General features: G+C 40.8%; 1 long non-coding RNA gene across 2 annotated transcripts in view; it reads left to right on the forward strand.

Annotated features, from left to right (window-relative positions):
• The first annotated feature begins 50 nt into the window (after nucleotides 1–50).
• Nucleotides 51–24,710, forward strand: part of LOC141408656 (uncharacterized) — a 69,499-nt gene continuing 44,839 nt past the window's right edge. Inside the window, exons 1-4 of one of the 2 annotated variants that reach the window (XR_012424694.1) lie at nucleotides 51–723; nucleotides 2,870–2,987; nucleotides 4,588–4,640; nucleotides 5,281–5,337. This is a non-coding gene — a long non-coding RNA (uncharacterized lncRNA). Of the gene's footprint in view, nucleotides 724–2,869; nucleotides 2,988–4,587; nucleotides 4,641–5,280; nucleotides 6,356–24,710 lie in introns of those variants that run through there. The other variant, XR_012424695.1, reaches the window with a different exon arrangement.

Here is a 24,710-nt window from a genome sequence, read left to right on the forward strand (position 1 = left end):
CAGCGCCGCTCGGGCGCGCCAATTTAGGGAAAAGGCTCCGCCCATGCCCCGCCCCCTGAGGCCTGGCGCCGGGCGCTTTGAGGCCCTGCCTACTACCCTGCTGGGCAGGGAAAGGGGCGTCTTCTGTCCTTGTGGTCCGCATCTAGGCTTTCTAGAGCATCTTCCAGGGTCAATCCAGAGACGCCCCCCAGACTACTGAATCTGAATCCGTTAGGGTGGTCCAACCTTCCTCTTCAGGTGTCTACTAGAGGCAAGGTTGGATGTATGCGGCTGCCCTCAATACAGCCCCTTCCTTGTTTTTTCTTCATTTATGTTTACGTGAAATAGTAATCCTTTTCTCCTTGTCCTCCATCCCTCTCCCTCCCCTACTATACAGTTATTGACTTTCACTAATTCATTCCCGATTATCTCCGAGATGGAAATAAATGTCTGTCTCTGTCTCTGTACCGTCGTCGTCTTGGTACAATTTGGACTGTTTTTTCTCTACACCCCTGATATGCAGAGTGTAGTCTCTGAACCAGCAGCCCCAGCATCCTGAGGGAATTTGTTAAAAACGCCAAATTTTAGGCTGTACCCAGACTTTCTGAATCAGTATCTGTATTGCAACAAGATCGCCCTGGTAATTCCTATGCACATCAAAATTTGGAAGGCACAGCTCTCAACTGATGTCCTTGGGTCTCCTTCACATCCATCCTGGGAAGGTCTTATTCCTCATTCCTGGAGGTGAGTTTCCTATTTCCTGAATGTGTGTCTTTTTCTTGATTATATACCCTCATGTTGTGGAACGTATCCGCCAATAGTTCCTTGAGGGAGGTTGCTTCCAGGTGTTTTTTCCCACAGAGCGTGCATGTCTGGAACTGTTTTTATTCTGGCTGAGCACAGAGTTCTAGGTTGAAAATAACTTTCACTCGGAATATTGGAGGACTTGCTCCACAATATTTTAGCTTCCAGAATTGTTGAGAAACTCTACGTCACTGCTTTTCCTTCTCCTTCACAGGTCACTAAATTTCTTGATATGTAACCTGCTTTGGTTTCTGTTTTGTTTTGTCTCAAGAAGCTTTAGGATCTTCTCTTTATTCCCAGTTTTCTAAGACACAATCGAGTGTCTTGCTTATGGGTCTTTTTGCATTCCTATTGATCAGTTTTTCAATCCTGAAACACATTCTCTTCAGTTATGGGGATTCTCCTGATATTATTTATTTGATCATTTCTTCCCGCCCTCTCTTATTGTATCTCTTATTTTTTGAAATTTGTTATTTAGATTGTAGACCTTCTTGGCTGATGTTTTTTCTTACCTGTCTGTCCTATTTTCTATCTCTTCATCTTTTCATTCTACTTTCTCTGTGACTTTTTCAACTTAATTGGACAAATGACTATCAGATTACTTTATTTCGTTTATTATACCTTCGTTTCTAAGTGCGCTTTTTATTCTTTGTTCTTTTATAGCATTACATTATTTTTCATGAATATAGCTCCTATCTCTGAAGATGTAAATTATAGGGCTTTTAAAATGCTTTCTACATAACTCTGCATTGACTTTGATTCTTTTGAGTGTTTTTTTTTTTTTTTTTTTTGGTTGGTTGTTTATATTTGGTCCCTGTCGTTTGTGCTAGAGACATTCTTCATCTTGTGTAGTGATCCCTGCTGTCAATTTATATGTAAAAGTGATGCTCTAAAAAGGTGTTTTGGGGACATAGGCAAGGCTTGTTCACTGCTGAACAAGATGTAAGATGATGGGGCAAAGACCAGCTATTTATTTTCTTCTAGAGAGTAATTTTCTATTTACTTGCTTTGAGAATATACAGCCTTCTTGGCACGGGAAGGAGGCTGGGAGTCTTAGTAATTTCATTGTATGCACTGATGCACGGTATTAGTTGGGGGTTTTCTGGAGAAACAGAATGAATAGATATCTATATCTGTACCTATATCTATCTGTTAGCTCATGTGATTATGGGGGTTGAGAAGCCCCGCAATCTGCTGTCTGTAAGCTGAAGACCCAGAAAGCCCATGTTGTAGTTTGAAGCCCTGATAACTAGAGAGCCGATGGTGTAGATTCTAGTCCAAGTTTGAAGTCCTGCAAACCAGGATCACCAAGGGTGGTAAAAGATCAAAGATTCAGTTGAAGAAGTCTAGAAGAGAGAAAGTGAATCCTCCCTTCCTCTACCTTTTTGTTTTATTCAGACCCCGAATGAATAAGATGATGCCCACCCACATAGGTGAGGTTAATCTCTTTTACTCAGTTCCCTCATAGACACTCAGAAATACTGTTTAACCAGATACATGAGCATCCTATGGTCCAGTCAAGTTGACGCATAAAATTAACTCTCCACCAGGCGTGGTGACTCATGCCTGTAATCCCAGCACTTTGGGAAGCCAAGGAGGATGGATCACTTGAGGTCAGGAGTTCGAGACCAGCCTGGCCAACATGGTGAAACACAGTCTCTACTTAAAATACAAAAATTAGCCAGGTGTGGTGGCATGGGCCTGTAGTCCCAGCTACTCAGGAGGCTGAGGTACAAGAATCACTTGAACCCAGGTGGCGGAGGTTGCAGTGAGCTGAGATTGCGCTACTGCACTCCAGCCTGGGTGACAGAGTGAGGTTCTGTCTCCAAAAAAAAAAAAAAAAAAAAAAGAGAAGATTTAATTATCATGCATACCTTCACTTACACCACTGTTTCGTAATAGCATTTTTACCTTCAGCTGTGTCTGGTGTCCCTGAATCCATATCCTGGTTCCATATCTCCCAAAAGAAATAATCTTGCAGGTTTCAGGTTGGGAATGAGGGATAGAGAACATTTCCCTGGCTTTGCCAGGGGAGGAAATCTAGGAGTCTTAACTGCTTCTGGGACTTTTAATGGTCTCTTTTCAGCTCATCCCACCGAAGAGGTATGGTACTTCCAGTTCCTGAGCCTTTGCGAGGTTCTGCGTGTCAGTGAGCTTGCTTCCAGGCATCACTTCTGAAAACACCTGGGTTTCAGTTTTCTCTGGTAAGTCCATATGTTCACCAGTATATTAGCTCCCTAAAGCTGCCATACAACTACCACAAACTGGGTGGCTTAAAACTATGGAAATTTATTCCCTCACAGTTATGGAGGCTACAAATCAGAAATCAAGGTGTCAGGAGGTTGGTTCCTTCTGGGGACTCTGAGGGACAATCTGTGCCATGCCTTTGCCTTAGCTTCTGGTGACTGCTGGCAATTCTTGGCATTCTTTGGCTTGCAGATGAATCACTCCAATCTCTGCCTCTGCCATTACGTGTTTTCCCTGTGCATCTGCCTGTGTCTAACTTTCTCTCTTTTTGTAAGGACAGCAGTCATTAGATTAGGGCCCAGGCTAATCCAGTATCACTTTTAGATTTTTGTTTTGTTTTGTTTTGTTTTGTTTTGTTTTGAGATGGAGTCCTGCTCTGTCGCTCAGGCTAGAGTGCAGTGGTGCCATCTCAGCTCACTGCAACCTCTGCCTCCCAGGTTCAAGTGATTCTCCTGCCTCAGCCTCCCCAGTAGCTGGGCTGCAGGTGGGCACCAACACGCTCAGCTAATTTTTGTATTTTTAGTAGAGAGAGGGTTTCACCATGTTGGTCAGGCTGGTCTTGAACTCCTGACCTCAAGCGATCCACCCGCTTTGGCCTCCCGTAGTGCTGGGATTACAGGCGTGAGCCACTATACCTGGCTGTCACTTTATCTTATTTTGATCACATCTGCACAGACCCTATTTCCAAATAAGGCCACAGTCAATGTATCCTCTGGGGGTGGGGGCGGGGGCATGCAACTCAACCCCGGTCAACTGATTTCTAAACTTTTGTGGCATTTTTCTGTTGTCTCTTCTCCTGTTTTCTTTGTTCTTATGAGTATATGGTCCCTCTGTCCCCCTTTTTAACATTCTTTGTTTTAGTGAGGCTTCTTAAGGAGTGGAGGCAAGTGGATGCTTTCAAGGTATGTTAACTGGAGTGTTTATTATTGCTATTTTTCGGTTGAATAGCACCAGGTTTGCAATGGTAATCTGTAAAACTCCTTTTATTATACACAATTCCAAGTTCAGAACTAAAACTTTGCACTGAATAATACTTTCATAACCATCTTTTGTAGAATGTGAATGAAATTTTTTATTCAAATATTTGACATTTAATGTCTTTTATCCTGTTCGTATGTTTGCTCCACAGTGACTTTGAAGGAATGGGTAGAGTTGACCAAATTTGGTATACTTCTTCAGGTTATCAGTGTCTGTCATTTTGAAACAAAGTTAATGTTAATAAATGTTTTATATCCAGTACTTACTATGCAATAGTAGTATTCTTTTTTAATATTTATTTTTAATTTACAGATAATTGTGTATACTTACAGAATACGATGTAATGTTTTGATCTATGTATACACTGTGGAATGATCATATCAAACTAATTTACGTATTAATTACATCAAATACCTATTATTTTTTGGAGTGAGAACGTTTCAAATCTACTCTTCTAACAGTGTTGAAATATGTAATACATTATTATTAACTATGGACACTATGTGGTGCAATAGATCTCAAAAACTTATTCCTTCTGTGTAACTAAAACTTTGTACCCTTTGATCAATATCTCTGCAGTACCCACTTCCAACCTCCAGCCTCTGGTAACCAGCATTCTACTCTCTACTTCTGTAAGTTCAACTTTTTAGATTCCACATGTAAGTGAGATTATGCAATATTTGTCTCTCTGTGACTGGCTTATTTCAGCTAGCATAAAGTTCTCTAGTTTCATCTACGTTGTCAAAAATGACAGAATTTCCTTTTTTAAGGCTGAATAGTATTCCATTGTATGTGTACCACATTATCCATTTATCTGTTGATGGACACTTAGGTTGGCTATTATGAATAATGCTGCAATGAACATGGATGCCCAGATATCTCTTTAACATGTTGATTGCAATTCCTTTGTATACATACTCAGGAGTGCAATTGCTGGATCATATAGTAGTTCTATTTTCAGTTTTTTGAGGAACCTCCATACTGTTTTTCATAACTTCTGTGTTAATTTACACTCCCACCAACAGTGTACAAGGGTTCCCTTTTTCTTACATTCTCACCAACCCTTGTTATCTTTGATAATGTCTATTGCTGTTGTAACAGGTGTCAGATACTATCTCATTGTGGTTTTAATTTGCATTTCTCTGATACCTGGGGATGTTGAGCATTTTTGAATAAACCACAATAGTAGTATTAAGTGCTTTGCTAAGACTAACTCATTTAAGCATCATAAGAGTCCTGTGAGGTAATTTCTATTTCTACTTCATTTTACAGATAAGGCAGCTAACATTCAAAGAGTTTAAGTGAATTGTCACACAGCAAGCATTGGAGGTGAGATTCAAACCTGAATAGTCTATCATTTCAGAGTGCTTTCAACACTATGCAATACTGTCGCTCTAGCAATCAGTCAGATTGAATAAGGTCTGTAGTTCACAGAGCCACTTGCATTTTTAATCCAGTTTAATTAACTTAGGAAATTTGTATCTAAATGACGCATTTTTTAAAAATAGAGACATGGTCTCACTGTGTTGCCCAGGCTGGTCTCAAACTCCTGGGCTCAAGCCATCCTCCCACTCAGCCTCCCAAAGTGCTGAGATTGCAGGTGTGAGCCATCACGTCCTGCCAGGCTACATAGGTTTTACTGTATCCTCTGAACTTCCCTTTAATCAAGAGAGTAGACAAAACTGTGGGTCCCTCATTTTCAAAATGGCCAGTAAAAGAAGAAATAAGGATATGTAATGTTTAATTATTTTCTGCTGCCCTCTTTAAGTTGATTGGGGACCTCTTTGTCACTACTTTGGGAAGATAACTTATCTTCTTATCCACTAGGGCTAATTGGAGCTTTTCTCATGTCTTTATGGTTGCTGGGAAAGTTTCAAATCAAATTCATTGACAGTGGTTTGAAATTGCAGAATTTTTAGCCTTCCTATGTTTTATTTTCCTCTAGTGAGTTGGACATAAATAATATCCTCTTCTGAGATTTGTATCTTTGAAAGACATTTTTTGTTTTTTAAGTTTCTCAGTGAAACAAAGACAAAATTAGAAGGTAGCTGGGTGCAGTGGTTCATGCCTATAGTCCCAGCACTTTGGGAGGCTGAGGCAGGTGGATTGCCTGAGCTTAGGAGTTGGAGACCAGCTTGGGCAACATGGCAACACCCTGTCTCTACTAAAAATACAAAAATTATCTGGGCTTGGTAGCACATGCCTGTGGTCCTAGCTACTCAGGAGGCCTAGATGGGAGGATTGCTTGAGCCCAGGAGGCAAAGGTTGCAGTGAGCCAAGATTGTGCCACTGCATTCCAGCCTGGGTGACAGAGTGAGACCCTGTCTCAAAAGAAAGAAAGAAAAAACTAGAGGGATATCAGTTTTATTAGAAAAAAAAATTTTTTTTAAATTGCCAGTCTCCCTGAAATTAAGCCATAATATGTCCATAGCTTTGTATGAGATTGCTGGCTTTGCTTGGGGAGAAAATTACATTTGTTTGTGTTATTTTTCCTTTTTTGTGAAATCTATGGTGACACAATTGCCATCAATATACTCTTAAATCTATGTCTTCATTGAGGATGATGCTAGTGAGCTTATGTGGAAAAATTATCTGCATGGAAGCAGAATTGATTGGTGATTGCCAGCATCTTTGCTTTTCTCTTAATAATTGTAATATGATACTTTAAAATATGTGTTTTTATAGAAATCCATGTCAAACAAGATACATAGAATGTGATTCTGTAGAATACTGATAAATGAGAATTCAGATGTGGGCTACCAGAACTTTAGAGTGACAAGTAAAATAAGTGAAATGTAAGGATGGCATGGTTCGAGGTTCTGTAAATAAAATGCTCAAAAGAAAAGGATCCTAATCAAATACGGGTTTAGAAAACACACAACAATAGTAACTATGAAATGTATATGTTTTAGATCTAAAAGTTACTGGGTTTGCTATGCAGGCAGTAGTCCTTGGTGAAACATGGATTGATAAAAGACAGAAAATGGAAGCAAGAATTCCTATGTATTCTTCAGGAGTGTCTAATTCTAGCATTTATCTAAATTTAAGCTCTGGATCAAAGAGAATATTTTTAGACTGGGTGCAGTAGCTCATACCTGTAATTTCAGCACTTTGGGAGGCCAAGGAAGGTGGATTACCTGAGGTCAGGAGTTCAAGACCAGTCTGGCCAACATGGTGAAATTCCATCTCTAAAAAATACAACAATTAGTCGGGCATGGTGGGTTACACCTGTAATCCCAGCTACTTGGGTGGCTGAGGTAGAGAATCACTTGAACCTGAGAAGCAGAGGCTGCAGTGAGCCAAGGTCACGCCACTGCACTTCAGCCTGGGCAACAGAGCAAGACTCTGTTTCAAAAAAAAAAAAAAAAAAAAAAAAAAAAAAAGAGAATATTTTTAAAAGGAGTTTTTTTTTTTTTTTTTTTTTTTTTCAGTCTTTGTGTGCTTTCAAGGCCATAGATGTCATACCTAGCTTCTTAAGCGTTTCTTTCTGCGTTTGTTATTAGAGCTGCTAAAAATTAAAGACAAGACAGGATGCCACTTAGGATCCTAGGACTAGGAGTATAGCCAGACACTTAGCATTAAAGTGTATTCCGGGCAGGATAACCACATAGAGTGGCACATGTGTAAGGAATCACAGGCTTAGCCAATTGAATTTCTAAGGTTCTAAATGATGAAAGTCATTCACTCTGGCAGTCAGGAATGAGATGAGTCCCTGTGACTTGGGCTGTTGGCCACCCTGCAGGATAAATCAGCTTTGAGAAGGCCCAGAGCCACCACAACATTATAATTTTGATTCCCAAATATGCTGTAAATTAGGACTTCTTTTAGGGGCTATTGATAGTGGCTACCTAATTAGGGAGATATGGGTGATTGTATTACAGCAGAAACAGGTTTGGGAAGAATAATTTTTTTGTCTAAATTGCTGTCTCAAAAGTCAGCAGAAGCTTCAGGCAGAGCTGATCCCAGATCATTGTTACTGATAGGCTGCAAATGAGCTGTAGCATTAATTTTTGACACCACACTGTTGGCCTTACCTTTGGCCACTTTGACTCTGGCAATTTATACATCTAAATGGTGATGAAACTGGTCTGCCCAATTATGCTTAATGCAGATCAGTTACCCTGGGACCATGTAACCTTTAGTTAGCACTAGCTGGATGATCCAAACACATCTTTGAAAGGCCCCAGAGGTTCCCCAGTCTTCATATTTACAGTGGACGAAAAGTCCAGCTGATTCACCGGTTCATTTCTTTCCTACCACAATTTCTTAGAATCTAGCTCTGAGTACAAACTGGAACATAATGGGTGCTCAATAAATATTAATTGACTTACCAGCCTCTTTAATGAATAGTAGTCACCATCATTAAATAATTACTCACCCATCCTTTCATCCATTCAGTCATTTGTTCATTCAAAACATTTATTAAGCCCCAATTATGTGTCAGAACTATGTTAGGCCCTGGAAAGACCAAGATGACATAGTTGCTATGTTCTAGGAGCTTATAGTGTACTGAGGAGTCCTATAAAAGTACAGTCAGTATTCCTGCTAGTCACATAGAAGAGGTGTAAGAATTATGTAAGTCTTTATCACACTCCAGTCTTCTAGACACATTGCTCCAGAGTAGTCTCTTTAAAAGAACTGATCTAATCATTTTACTCTGTGACTATCACAGAGTTGATCAGACAAGATTTCTGAACTAGTAGTATTACTACCAGGAAATGAGAAATGACACAACAAAGGGTGATATGGTAGAGAGCAAGCTCAGTTAATATGAGGAATTTGCTAGGTGATGTTACAAGGGAACATCAAAAGCATCAACTGAGATCAAGATCATGGAAAACAGCCAAGGAAACAAGAGCTAGGAATGTAGGGAGCAGTTACTAGAAGGATCCAACAGGATATTACTGTTGAGTTATTGGCTTATACAAGGTCATTCTCCTCACCGTCCCAGTTATGGGTTTAATTTCTGAATATAAAGTTATACATTACTTTTAGGGCTGGGTGCAGTGGCTCATTCCTGTGATGCCGGCACTTTGGGAGGCTGAGGTGGGAGGATCACTTAAGCCAAGACCAGCCTGGGCAACATAGAAAGACCCTGTCTCTATAAAAAATAGTAATAATTTTAGAAAATTTGAATAGTGTCTAAAAATAAAAAGAAAATTAATTATCACATTATGCCACCTAGATGCAACCTCAGACAATATTTGGTATATTCAGTATTTTTCTAAATGTATCTTATTATAATTTGTTAAATGAAACAACACTACACACAAACTTTTGTAACTGGCCTTAAAAAGTAAGCTTTATAACAAATAAACATTGTTAAAATGTTTCATCGATATTTTAATGGCTACATAAATATGCCATTGGACAAATGTTTGATAAAGCAACTGTTCTCTTAGTCATAAGTTTTTACTATGAGTCATAATTTTTTATTGCTCTGAATAACTCTGTGGTCAACATCTTTATACATAAAGTTTTAAAAAATATTTTGGAATATTACCTTAGTTCAAATTCTTAGAGGAACTGCTCGCTCCACAGACATGAATAAACTTAGTGTCATAATCCATATTCCCAAATTGCTTTGTAAACAAGGCAGTTTGAAATTGAAACAAAATAATGTACCACATTGTGACTACAGTTAAGAATATTGTATTGTATACTTAAAATTTGCTAGGAGGGCAGATCTTACATGTTCTAACCACATACACACACAAAAGTACTCTGTGAGATGGTGCTGTGTTAATTAGGTTGATTATGGTGATTATTTCACAAAAATACAAGTATATTAAAACATTAAGTTGTGCATATTAAATATACACAATTTTTATTGGTCAATTGTATCTCAATAAGGCTGGGGAACAAGGAGAGTAAAATAAAAACGTTTTAAAATAAATAAGTCAATAGAAACAAAAAGAGCATATATATTTTCCCATTGGCACGAATTGAGGGCACTGCTACTTGGGAATAACCTACACATGGTAGGATAGAAAAGTAGGGGCTTGTCTGATTTATCTCCATTCTACTTGTCTGCAGCCCCTTCAGAGTTATAACCTAAATATCAGGTTTTTAAAAATGGATTGGACGAAGGATTGGCAAACCCAGGTTCTAGTTCCATCCTTGCCATTTGTCTGCTCAGAAATCAGAATGAAAATGTTTTTTATCAGTTAGAAGCAGTACTTGAGAGTGCTCTTTTCAAAATGGCATTGTCATGAAACACAGTCTTTGCTAATTGTTTTGTTTAGTATTTCTTTTGAGGTTGAACAGTGAGATGGCTGTTTTGTGCTCAGCCTTCCTTAGCATGAATTTGTGGTAGGTAGGAGGCGATTGTCTAGCCAGGGACTTTATTTCCCACCCTACCTAGAATCGATGGTAGTCTGCTCCAAACAGATTTATCAGGAGCTCTTTTTCTGGGAAGGAGGTAAGATTTCAAAATTATTCAGTTCATGCAGTTTTCTACCTGCTACATGAGGGTAAGAGAGAGAGTAGCAATTACACATAAAGACAGTGTATGGGAAGGGGATTCCATGGGCAGGAATGAACCAGGACATTATCAGGGTGGTCCGTGGAATCTTTGAGGTAATAGAGATAAGAAAACATCATTAGAAAGTGAGTCAAGATTGAGAGATGTATGGAAAATTAGGTGAGAAGTGGGTCATTGCAGCTCTGCTGTAAATGTATGAGCAGATCCTTAAACGCTTCTGCTATGGTTTGAATTTGTCTTCACCAAAACTCATGTTGAAATTTGAACCCCAGTGTGATAGTGTCGGGAGGTGCAGCCTTGTAGTGGTTTGGGTTATGGGGACAGATCCCTCATGCATGGCTTGGTGCCGTTCTTGCAGTAGTGAGTGAATTCTCACTCTCTAAAGACTGGATCAGTTCTCATGGGAATTTTCCCAACAAAGTGGGTTGTTATAAAGTCAAGAGGTAGCCTTTGGGTTTGGCCTCTTCACACATTTTTGCTCTTCCTTTGACATTCTTCAGCATGTTATGATGTAGCACCAGATGCCAGGGCTCTGTGCTTGAACTTCCCAACCTGCAGAACTATGAACTATATTAATCTCTTTTCTTTATAAAGTACCCAGTCTCAGGTATTCTGTTATACAAACAAACACAAACAGACCAAAATAGCTCCTTGACAGACAAGATAGAAGAAATCTGGTTTTTAACAAGGAGCAATCATCAATTAAATAAGGCAAGTTTAGAGCAGTATTTTTTTTTTTTTCTGTTCTTTCTGGTTTTGAGCTTTGTCTTAGATAAATAGAGGCCTGCTAGATAGATTATTTCTGGATAAATGACAGACTCTTCTTATTTTACATTTGGGAAATCAGAGTAATGGAAATAGGTGGTTTTGCTTTTTTTAGGTACATCTGTTTTCCCACTACTGACATAGCTTCTAAATTTCAGATCTTTTTCTTTAGTAAATTACACCATGAAATGGATGAAAATGGCTTTATCAATAGCTTTAGATGCTGTCTGCAAAATAAAGAGGTAAACTCTGTTCCTTCCATCTTTAGGCATTATTTTCTTTCAGAGAAAATATATGTTTGTCATAGGGCTGCTTATTCCCTGGGCTCTTAGAAGGAAAGCACATTGTCATGGCTATAGCTGCAGTATAGCTGCTGCTTTTTTTTTTCTTTTTTTTTTTTTAGAGGAGGACAACACATTTAGTTTTATTTCATCAAATCACACTTTCTTTTCCAACTGCTACAAAGTGCATCTACAATATCCTATTACAGATACACTTTAAAAAGGTTTTATACTCCCTTCAAAACGGCAAGCCTCTTTTTCCAAACAGAGGAATAATCCCAAATTCTTCCTCAAATAAAACTAAAAACTCCATTCCAGTAAATGGTAAATACATAAAAGTTACAGTAAGCCAGAGACTTAACAGGACAGCCAAGAAGTCTTCCAACAGTTTATTAGAAAGAAAGTAGACATTAAAAAAAAATCCCCACTGTCATGAACATAAATTGAGGTTACACACACATGTATGTTTGTACATATCTAAACATTATTCTCAGAATTCTGCAAAGCAACTAGTTCCATTTTACAGAGGAATATTTTAATAAACATATCCCAGGCTGGGTACAGTGACTCATGCCTGTAATCCCAACACTTTGGGAGGCTGAGGTGGGCAGATTGCTTGAAGTCAGGAGTTTGAGACCAGCTTGGTCAACATGGCGAAACCCTGTCTCTATTAAAAATATAAAAATTAGCTGGGCGTGGTGGTGCGTACCTATAATTCCAGCTACCTAGGAGGCTGAGGCTCAAGAATCACTTGAGCCTGGGAGGCAGAGGTTTTAGTGAGCCGACATTGTGCCACTGCACTCCAGCCTGGGTGACAGAGTGAGACCCTGTTTAAAACACACACACACACACACACACACACACACACACACACACACACAAGAAAAAAAAAACATACTCCAAATTGATGTTGGTATTACACAGATCTCAAAACCCAGTGAAGCTTGATAGCTTTTCATCCCCTAGTACATCACTGATGACTCTGTCATTAGTTTGCAACTGATCTCAAATGCTCCCAGAGCTCTCTGGGATACTAGGAGGGAATATCCTGAGATTGTTTTTTTTTTAGGGAGATAGTCAAAACCCTGCTCTGAAACAGGGTTGGACAGTTTTGACAACGGCAAATCACAGGTCAAAGCTCCCAACTTCCAATCTCCTGTCAAGATAACCGTGCTGCCATCACTAGATTTGCATTTCCATTACACAGTGACCAAATTTACTCTTAATTTTTTTCTGATAACCAGAACTTGCTGGGGGCTATGTATTCTTGGTACAAGTCACTATCACCTCTGGTATCACCTCTGGTTAGAGCAGTGGAGCAAAGGGGTAATGGGAAAATTCCTAGGTTTTTGGCTTGAGCAAAAGGGTGGATAGAGGTAGATGACAGGTGGGGAACGTGGGGAGAGGAGGAGGGAGCATTTTAGGCAAAAGAGCTAGCATGTCAAGGCCTACATGTGGGAGCATGGCACTTTCAAGGTAATAAGTGAGCTCTGGAGAAATGCCTTACCCTAGGACGTAGTATGTGGGCAACTGAGAAGGTTTAAGAACCAAGTTCAAAAGAGGCCCCCAGATATTCATCTAGAGAACCAAGCACTATGGGACTCCCACATCTAAAAATTTTGCCTTCATTCATCCATTCATTCAGTAAACATTTAGCAGTGTAGGACTAGCATTGCTTGAGGAGGGATGCCCTGGATTTGGAGATCTTAGCATGTAACTAGAGAAAACATTGGCATCCTGGGCTGTGGTGGGAACTACCTCCCGACAGGTAACTCCCTGCTGGAGTCAGCAAACTGACATCTGTCTGTTTTCTAACACTTGTATCATATGGAATCACTTTTTTTTTTTTTTTTTTTGAGACAGAGTCTTCCTCTGTCACCCAGGGTGGAGTGCAGTGATGGGATCTTGGCTCAGTGCAACCTCTGCCTGCCAGGTCAAGTGATTCTCCTGCCTCAGCCTCCTGAGTAGCTGGGACTATAGGACCCTGCCATCACACCCAGCTAATTTTTGTATTTTTTTGTAGAGATGTAGTTTCACTATGTTGGCCAGGCTGGTTTCAAACTCCTGACCTCAGGTGATCCATCTGCCTTGGCCTCCCAAAGTGCTGGGATTACAGGTGTGAGGCAATCACATTTTATACTCCCTTCAAAATACAAGTGTGTGAAGGAACCAGTGTTTTAATCCAAGAGTGTAAGAATGATTTCAAACAAATGGCACCCTTTACAAATCAACAGGAAACTACATAAATTTAAAAAATTGTTTTGTGGACACGTCCCATTTACTCTCTTTGCTTTGAGAAAATGGTTAGCCATAGCTGGGCCTGGTGGCTCACACCTATAATCCCAGCACTTTGGGAGGCCGAGGTGGGTGGATCACCTGAGGTCAGGAGTTCAAGACCAGCCTGGCCAGCGTAGTGAAACCCCGTCTGTACTAAAAATACAAAATTAGCTGGGCGTGGTGGTGCGCACCTGTAATCCCAGCTACTCCGGAGGCTGAGGCATGAGAATTGCCTAGAACATGGGAAGCGGAGGTTGCAGTGAGCCGAGATTGCACCACTGTACCCCAGCCTGGGTGACAGAGAGAGTCTTTGTCTCAAAAGAAAAAAAAAAAAAAAAAAAAAGGAAAAGGAAAAAGAAAGAAAATGGTTAGCCTCTTGTATGTGTATTTCATTCATGTTTATAAATTTACAACTTGGGCATAATATAAGCATTTGTTTTGTCTTTTCCCCATTTGCTTATATTACAAACGACACAGTCTTCCTCCATTGTCCTTTGTGGGTGCAGTTGGATGTTCCTGCTCTGGTATGAGCAGGCCAGGGTTCAAATGCTGCCTTTGCTGCATACCAACTGCAACTCTGGCATGTAAGATGGTAAAAACCAAATAAAACCACCACCTGTAGGACCATTGTGAGGATTAATGAGATAGTGTCAGTTTAAGTGCTCCATAACTGGTAGTGGCTGTTTCTGAGTTTATCAGGAAATCCCTTATCACGAACAATTTGTCTCCTTAATCTTTTTTCTTTCCTGCTTCAATATATCATATGCCTTTGGCCAACCCATACTCCTGGCGGGCTAGGCGGTTGGATCATGGTCCCTTCTCTAAGGCTTTTCTTGCACGTCCGAGCTGAGAGGCATTGGGGTGCACACAGGGAGAGGAGGACAGGCTGGCCGGAGGGTTAAGAGTGCCGGCCCCGCAGGGTCAACCTGGCTAGCGGTCACGAAGGGAGGTGGAGTGACGGGAGGCGACACAGGGCAGGAAGAGAAGAGGGCAAACGGGGTGCACATGGGGACTGTGGCGACGGCATGGAAGGGACAGCCAGTTAGAGTATAGGCCCACTTAGGCGATGAAAGGCAGGTGAAGAAATCCCGTTCCATCTTCCTGCAGTCCTCCCTTGGGGAGCCCCCATCCTATCCTGTTCTGGACCGGGACGGCTCCTGGAGGACCCGCGATGAGAGAGATGAGGCCTCTGAGCCGCCCAGAAGGGACTCCGAAGGGCGCGCAGCGGACCCCGTGGTTCCCACGCACCCACTAGGATGGGTGGGCGAGTGGGTGCCTCCGTGTGGAGAACTGAAAAGGGATCCGCGCTGTAGCTGTTGGAAACGCGGATGGCGGCGGGGCCCAGCTTGCGGGGGCTCCTGGATCCACGTCCAAATCCCAGCGGAGGGACCATACCGCTGGTTTCTAAGGGCCTGGCTGCGTTCCTGCGGTCACGATCAGGGGTCTTTGCTTTCGTCCATCCCCTCCTGGAGAAGGAACGCAGCTTCTAACGCCTTATCTGTGGTTGGGAACCTTTCTTGGGAAAGCTCCGCCTACCATTGCCCTTGTACCTACCCTCTCCTCTCTTCCTTTCCTGAAGTGACTGCCGGTCTCTTGCATCGTGTTGTGAAGGCGTCGAGATCTTGGCGCTGCAGCAGCATCGGAGATTGGATCCAGCCCATGGAGAGGTCCCCAGAGTCCATTTGTCAGTCCTCAGGGCAGGGACCTTGGAAGAGCAAGGGGGAGGAGCTGACCTAGCCGGCTAATCTTTGTGTCTTAGACAAAATTTAGAGTTTATTTGTCCTTCTGACCATGCTCTCAGATCAAATGGACAAGATTAGCCTTACACTTAGAAGCGTTCTGGTGGAAGACTAGTGACTTTTTTGTTCCCTTCCCTCCCTCCCTCCTTCCTGCCCTCCCGTTCTTCCTTCCCTTTCTTTCTCTCTCTCTTTTTTTTTCTTTTTTTTTTGAGACAGGGTCTCACTCTGTTGCTCAGGCTGGAGTGCAGTGGCACAATCTTAGCTCACTACAGCCTTGACCTAGTGGGCTCAGGTGATCCTCTCACCTTAGCCTCCCAAGTAACTGAGACTACAGGCCCACACAACCACACCCAGCTAATTAATTTTTTTTTTTTTAAGACAGTGTCTCACTATGTTGCCCAGGCTGGTCTTGAACTGATATCAAGCTAGCCTCTCTCCTTGGCCTCCCAAGATGCTAGGATTACAGGTGTGAGCCACTGTGCCCGGCCATGACTTTTTTTTTTTCTTCTTCTTTTTTAACCTGAAACTCTATCCCATGTCAGTAAAGCCTGCAGCTAATGTTTCCTGTCTCACTGTGTGGAGCAAATCTGCAGCAGTGCCGTCTTGGCTCTATTGTGAGGATCTGTAATGCACCTGTTAAGTTGCTTGGCATTTGGAGAAGCTAAGTAAATGTTGTGTGAATGAATAAATGAATGAACCCAGCCAAGTATGTCCCATGAGCCAAGTACAAGGAGAAGACTGGACTTTTGTCCTACTCACACTCTCCTTCATCGTTAGGAAAGGCACATTTTTCTACCCAAGGCATAAACTCTGAGAGTGGATACAACGGACAGGTCAGGCACCTGTTAAGAGACATGGAAGTTAAGTGATTCATAACATTTTGATTTCAATCTGCTGTCCCACCGTTATCAGGTGTATGACCATTTAAAGAAAATGAAGTTGGGGCCAGGCACGGTGGCTCATGCCTGTGATCCCAGCACTTTGGGAGGCTGAGGCATGCAGATCACTTGAGGTCAGGAGTTCAAGACCAGCCTGGCCAATATGGTGAAATCCTGTCTCTACTAAAAATGAAAAAATTAGCCGGGCCTGGTGGTGCGCCCCTGTGGTCCCACCTACTCAGAAAGGCTGAGTCGGGACAATTTCTTGAACCTGAGGTTGAGATTACAGTGAGCTGAGACTGCACCACAGCATTCCAGCCTGGGTAACACAGTGAGACTCCATCCTCCACCCCTCACCCCCAAGAACAAAAGAAAAAAAAGAAAATGAAGTTGGATTCTTTAATTGGGGGACAAAGGTTAAGATAATCCACAGGATAGACTTTGAGATGGCTTATGTTTGGGGATTTTCTTTCAAAATTTAATTATGTGCTCAGACTCATTTTTAACGTAAGCATTTATTGAGTAATTTTTAGGAGATGTTGAAACTAAGGTGAAAGAAAACTTAGCCCCTATGCACCATGAACCTAGAGTTTAGAGTTGAGTTGGAATAGTCAACTATGAAGGCTGTTGGGACAGTAGCAATGTTGAAATTCATAAGAGATCGTTTTGAACTGGATATTGACCCAGGATGCCTTAGAAGGTCATGGGTTAGGCCTTAAAATAATGTATAAGGAGAAAGGAATCAGGTGTTATTTTATTTTTAAAATTGTTTTTACTCTTGAGACAGGGTCTTACTTTGTTGCCTAGGCTGCAATACGGTGGCCCAATCACAACATACTGCAGCCTCGATCTCCTGGGCTTAAGTGATCCTCCCACCTCAGCCTCCTATGTAATTGGGCCTACAGATACACACCAGTATGACCAGCTAATTTTCAATGTTTTAATATTTAATTTAAAAAATTTTAAAAAGAGCATTGAAAATAATTTATTTCCAAGATTCATGATTGCAGACAATGAGTGGTCAGTAAGTGGTCGCAAAGCAAATCCTTCTTCTCCATCTGACTTGGAAGGAAGAAACACTAACAGAAGAGTGCGTTCTTAGGATTCCTCATCCCGGCGAGCATGGCAGTGCTTCTGTCCCCTCCTTCTTGGCCAGTGGCCGGGTCTCTGGGCAAATTCTGTTCTTAAAACGGTGCTGGTCAGCCAGAGATGGCATATATGCAATAGTGCTTTTGAAAAAGTTAAGTGTCAGGCTGGGTGTGGTGGCTCACGCCTGTAATCCCTGCACTTTGGAAGGTCGAGGCGGGTGAATCACTTGAGGTAAGGAGTTTGAGACCAGCCTTGCCAACAAAATGAAACCCCATCTCTACTAAAAATCTAAAAAATTAGCTGGGGATGGTGGCAGGCGCCTGTAATCCCAGCTACTCAGGAGGCTGAGGCAGGAGAATCGCTTGAACATAGGAGGTAGAGGTTGCAGTGAGCTGATATAGAGCCACTGCATTACAGCCTGGGTGACAAAAAGTGAGACTCCTTCTCATAGAAAGAAGAAAGTTCAGTGTCCTATAATGGGACTCCCCACAGCTGCAAACTCTCCCGGGTGCCACTGTATGCCATGTGTCTGTGGGTGTACACACAGAGTGTACACCACTGTGATATTAAGAGTAATATATCCCTTAGATATTATGAATAATGTCACAGGACATACAGCCACTATGATATTACCATTAAGATCTTCCTTAGATATTACGAATAATATCACAGGGTGTACACCCACTGTGATATGAGAAGTAATATCTTTCTTAGGTATTATGAATAATATCACAGGGTGTACACACACTGTGACATTAGGAGTAATAGCTCCCTGAGATATTATAAATAATATCATAGGGTGTATCCCCACTGTGAAATTAGAAGTAATGTCTCCCTTAGATATTACGAATAACATCACAGGGTGTACACCCACTGTGATATTAGGAGTGATATCTTCCTTAAATATTACATATATTATCACAGGGTGTGTAACTACTGTAATATTAGGAGTAATATCTCCCTTAGATATTACAAATGAAATCATAGGGTGGACATCTACTGTGATATTAGAAGTAATACCTCCTTTAGCTATTACAAATAACCTACTGTGATATTAGGAGTAATATCTCCCTTAGGTAAGAGAATGTACACCGCCATGCATTATTGGTGTACACCCCCATGCAATTTTGTTTGTAATATTCAGGGAAGGAGAAGATGATATTAATCCCCATGTCACAAAGGGTGTACACCCCCTCGAGATACTGTTTGTAATATGCAGGGGAAGAGAGGATGATGTTACTCCCCGTAAATAACCTGTGATATTGATCGTAATATCAAGGGAGGGAAAGGATGATGTGACTCCCCTTATCGCAGGGGGTGTTGCAATATTGTCAGTAATAACCAGGGCCGAGAGGATGATGTTACTCTTTATATCGCAAGGAATATACACACCCCTGCGATATTGTTCGTAATATCCCGGGGATGATGTGGGTGTACACACCCCTGCAATATTGTTCGTAATATTCAGAGGGGGAGAGGGTGATATTACTCCCCATATCAAAGGGGATGTACACTCCACTGCGATATTGTTCGTAATATCCAGGAGGGAGATAATATTACTCCCAATATCATAAACACCCTTTGCGTACATTTTCTGTGATATTGTTCGTAATATCCAGGATGGCAGAGGATGATATTACTGACACTATCGCAGTGTGTGTACACCACCCTGTGATACTGTTAATAATATCCAGGGGTGGAGAGTATGATATTACTCCCAGTATCTCAGGGAGTGTTGACCCCCCTTGTGATATCGTTCGTAATATCTGGGAGGGGGGACGATGATATTACTTCCAATATTGCAAGGGTTATACACCCACCTGTGATATTGTTGCTAATATCCAGGGGGAGAGAGAATGATATTACTCCCAATATCGCAGGGGGTGTACACCCTTCTGTGATATTATTCATAATATCCAGGTGAGTAGAGGATGATGTTACCCCCAATATTGCAGGTGATGTACACCCCTCCTGTGACATTGCTCATAATATCCAAGGGGGTAGAGGATAATATTACTCCCTATATTGCAGGGGGTGTACATTCCCCTATGATATTGTTTTCAATATCCAGGGGGGAAGAGGATGATATTACTCCCAATATCGCAGGGGGTGTACACTCCATGTGATATTGTTTGTAATATCCAGAGGGGAAGAGGATGATATTATTCCCAATATTGCAGAGGGTGTCCATTCCTCTGTGATATTGTTTTTAATATTCAGGGGAGGAGAAGATGATATTCCTCTTTTTTTATTATTATACTTTAAGTTCTAGGGTACATGTGCACAACATGCAGGTTTGTTACATAGACATGTGCTATGTTGGTTTGCTGCACCCATTAACTTGTCATTTACATTAGGTATTTCTCCTAATGCTATCCCTCCCCAATCCCCCCACCCCATGACAAGCCCCAGGGTATGATGTTCCCTGCCCTGTGTCCAAGTGATCGCATTGTTCAGTTCCCACCTATGAGTGAGAACATGCAGTGTTTGGTTTTCTGTCCTTATGATAGTTTGCTCAGAAAGATGGTTTCCAGGTGCATCCAAGTCCGTGCAAAGGACATGAACTCATCCTTTTTTGTGGCTGCATGGTATTCCATGGTGTACATATGCCACATTTTCTTAATCCAGTCTATCATTGATGGACATTTGGGTTGGTTCCAAGTCGTTGCTATTGTGAATAGTGCCACAGTCAACATATGTGTGCATGTGTCTTTATAGTAGCATGATTTATAATTCTTTGGGTATATACCCAGAAATGGGATTACTGGGTCAAATGGTATTTCTAGTTTTAGATCCTTGAGTAATCGCCACACTGCCTTCCACAATAGTTGAACTAGTTTACACTCCCACCAACAGTGTAAAAGCATTCGTGTTTCTCCACATCCTCTTGAGCATCTGTTGTTTCCTGCCTTTTTAATGATTGCCTTTCTAACTGGTGTAAGATGGTATCTCATTGTGGTTTCGATTTGCATTACTCTGATTACCAGTGATGATGAACGTTTTTTAGTGTGTCTGTTGGCTGCATAAAAGTCTCCTTTTGAGAAATGTCTGTTCGTATCCTTTGCCCACTTTTTGATGGGGTTGTTTTTTCTTGTAAATTTGTTTAAGTTCTTTGTAGATTCTGGATATTAGCCCTTTGTCAGATGAGTAGATTGCAACAATTTTCTCGCATTCTGTAGGTTGCCTGTTCACTCTGATGATAGTTTCTTTTGCCTGTGCAGTAGCTCTTTAGTTTAATTAGATCCCAATTAGATGCCATTTGTCTATTTTAACTTTTGTTGCCATAGCTTTTGGTGTTTTAGTCATGGAGTCCTTGCCCATGCCTATGTCCTGAATGGTATTGCCTAGGTTTTCTTCTAGGGTTTTTATGGTTGTAGGTCTAACATTTAAGTCTTTAATCCATCTTGAATTAATTTTTGTATAAGATGTAAGGAAGGGATATAGTTTCAGCTTCCTACATATGGCTCCCAGTTTTCCCAGCACCATTTATTAAATAGGGAATCCTTTCCCCATTTCTTGTTTTTGTCAGGTTTATCAAAGATCAGATGGTTGTAGATGTGTGGTATTATTTCTGAGAGCTCTGTTCTGTTCCATTGCTCTGTATCTCTGTTTTGGTACCAGTACCATGCTGTTTTGGTTACTGTAGCCTTGTAGTATAGTTTGAAGTCAGGTAGTTTGATGCCTCCAGCTTTGTTCTTTTTGCTTAGGATTGTCTTGGTAATGCAGGCTCTTTTGTGGTTCCATATGAACTTTAAAGTAGTTTTTCCCAATTCTGTGAAGAAAGTCAGTGGTAGCTTAATGGGGATGGCATTGAATCTATAAATTACCTTGGGCAGTATGGCCATTTTCACAATATTGATTCTTCCTATCCATGAGCATGGAATGTTCTTCCATTTGTTTGTGTCTTCTTTTGTTTCGTTGAGCAGTGGTTTGTAGTGCTCCTTGAAGAGGTCCTTCACATCCCTTGTAAGTTGGATTCCTAAGTATTTTATTCTCTTTGAAGCAATTCTGAATGGGAGTTCACTCATGATTTGGCTCTCTGTTTGTCTGTTACTGGTGTATAGGAGTGCTTATGATTTTTGCACATTGATTTTGTATCCTGAGACTTTACTAAATTTGCTTATCAGCTTAAGGAGATTTTGGGCTGAGACGATGGGGTTTTCTAAATATACAATCATGTCATCTGCAAACAGGGACAATCTGACTTCCTCTTATCCTAATTGAATACCCTTTGTTGCTTTCTCTTGCCTGATTGCCCTGACCAGAACTTCCAACACTGTGTTGAATAGGAGTGGTGAGAGAGGGCATCCCTGTCTTATGCCAGTTTTCAAAGGGAATGCTTCCAGTTTTTGCCCATTCAGTATGATATTGGCTGTGGATTTGTCATAAATAGCTCTTATTATTATTATTATGAGATATGTTCCATCAATACCTAGTTTATTGAGAGTTTTTAGCATGAAGGGCTGTTGAAAAAAGGCCTTTTCTGCATCTATTGAGATAATCATGTGGTTTTTGTCATTAGTTCTGTTTATGTGATGGATTACATTTATTGATTTGCGTATGCTGAACCAGGCTTGCATCCCAGGAATGCAGCCGACTTGATCGTGGTGGATAAGCTTTTTGATGTGCTGCTGGATTTGGTTTGCCAGTACTTTACTGAGGATTTTTGCATCGGTATTCATCAAGGATATTGGTGTAAAATTCTCTTTTTTTGTTTTGTCTCTGCCAGGTTTTGGTATCAGGATGATGCTAGTCTCATAAAATGAGTTAGGGAGAATTCCCTCTTTTTCTATTGATTGGAATAGTTTCAGAAGGAATGGTATGAGCTTCTCTTTGTACCTCTGGTAGAATTTGGCTGTGAATCCGTCTGGTCCTGGACTTTTTTTGGTTGGTAGGCTATTAATTATTGCCTCAATTTCAGAGCCTGTTATTGGTCTATTCAGAGATTCCACTTCTTCCTGGTTTAGTCCTGGGAGGGTGTATGTGTCCAGGAATTTATTTCTTCTAGATTTTCTAGTTCATTAACATAGAAGTTTATAGTATTCTCTGATGATAGTTTGTATTTCTGTGGGATCGATGTTGATATCCCCTTTGTCATTTTTTATTGCATCTATTTGATTCTTCTCTGTTTTCTTCTTTATTAGTCTTCCTAGTGGTCTATCGATTTTGTTGATCTTTTCAAAAAAAACAACTCCTGGCTCCATTGAAGGGTTTTTTGTGTCTCTGTCTCCTTCAGTTCTGCTGTGATCTTAGTTATTTCTTGCCTTCTGCTAGCTTTTGAATGTGTTTGCTCTTGCTTCTCTAGTCATTTTAATTGTGATGTTAGGGTGTCGATTTTAGATCTTTCCTGCCTTCTCTCGTGGGGATTTAGTGCTATAAATTTCCCTCTACACACTGCTTTAAATGTGTCCCAGAGATTCTGGTACATTGTGTCTTTGTTCTCATTGGTTTCAAAGAACATCTTTATTTTGCCTTCATTTCGTTATTTACCCAGTGGTTATTCAGGAGCAGGTTGTTCGGTTTCCGTGTAGTTGTGTAGTTTTGAGTGAGTTTCTTAATCCTGAGTTCTAGTTTGATTGCACTGTGGTGTGAGAGCCAGTTTGTTGTGATTTCTGTTCTTTTACATTTGCTGAAGAGTTCTTTACTTCCAACTGTGTGGTCAGTTTTAGAATAAGTGGGATGTGATGCTAAGAAGAATGTATATTCTGTTGACTTGAGGTGGAGAGTTCAGTAGATGTCTATTAGGTCTGCTTGATGGAGAGCTGAATTCAGTTCCTGGATATTCTTGTTAACCTTTTGTCTCATTGATCTGTCTAGTATTGACAGTGGGATGTTAAACTCTCCCATTATTATTGTTGTGTGAGTCTAAATCTCTTTGTAGGTCTTTAAGGACTTGCTTTATGAATCTGAGTGCTCCTGTATTGGGTGCATATATATTTAGGATAGTTAATTCTTCTTGTTGAATTCATCCCTTTACCATTATGTAATGGCCTTCTTTGTGTCTTTTGATCTTTGTTGGTTTGAAGTCTGTTTTATCAGAGACTAGGATTGCAACCCCTGCCTTTTTTTGCTTTCCGTTTGCTTGGTAGATCTTCCTCCATTCCTTTATTTTGAGCCTATGTGTGTCTTTGCATGTGAGATGGGTTCCTGAATACAGTACACTGATGGGTCTTGACTCTTTATCCAATTTGGCAATCTGTGTCTTTTAATTGGAGCATGTAGCCCATTTACATTTAAGGTTAATATTATTATGTGTGAGTTTGATCCTGTCATGATGTTAGCTAGTTATTTTGCCCATTGGTTGATGTAGTTTCTTCCTAGCATTGATGGTCTTTACAATTTGGCCTGTTTTTGCAGTGGCTGGTACCGGATGTTCCTTTCCATGTTTAGTGCTTCCTTCAGGAGCTCTTGTAAGGCAGGTCTAGTGTGACCAAATGTCTCAGCATTTGCTTGTCTGTAAAGGATTTTATTTCTCCTTCACTTATGAAGCTTAGTTTGGCTAGATATGAAATTCTGGGTTGAAAATTCTTTTCTTTAAGAATGTTGAGTATTGGCCCCCACTCTCTTCTTGGTTGTAGAGTTTCTGCCGAGAGATCCGCTGTTAATCTGCTGGGCATACCTTTGTGGGTAACCTGACCTTTCTCTCTGGCTGCCCTTAACATTTTTTCCTTCATTTCAACCTTGGTGAATCTGACAATTTTGTGTCTTGGGGTTGCTCTTTTCGAGGAGTATCTTTGTGGTATTCTCTGTATTTCCTGAATTTGAATGTTTGCCTGTCTTGCTAGGTTGGGGAAGTTCTCCTGGATAATATTCTGCAGAGTGTTTTCCAACTTGGTTCCATTCTCCCCGTCACTTTCAGATACACCAATCAGACGTAGATTTGGTCTTTTCACATAGTCTCATATTTCTTGGAGGCTTTGTTCATATCTTGTTACTCTTTTTTCTCTAAACTTCTCTTCTTGCTTTATTTCATTAATTTGGTCTTCATTCACTGATACCCTGAGCAGCTGGTACTCCAGTTATTTATTTAGTGTATAATTAACAACAGAAGCTTTGAGTAAACACACTTGTGGATAATTAATTTGGTTAAGAGAGTAGTTTTATGAATGTTCAGAGCTCAGATAGTAAGGTCTAAGGTAAATACGATCAGGGGGCAGTTTCACTGGTCGACCTCCCCTCAAGAGGCACA

This window comes from Macaca fascicularis, chromosome 15, assembly GCF_037993035.2.
Source record: "Macaca fascicularis isolate 582-1 chromosome 15, T2T-MFA8v1.1".
In the NCBI taxonomy this organism is placed as follows: domain Eukaryota; kingdom Metazoa; phylum Chordata; class Mammalia; order Primates; family Cercopithecidae; genus Macaca; species Macaca fascicularis.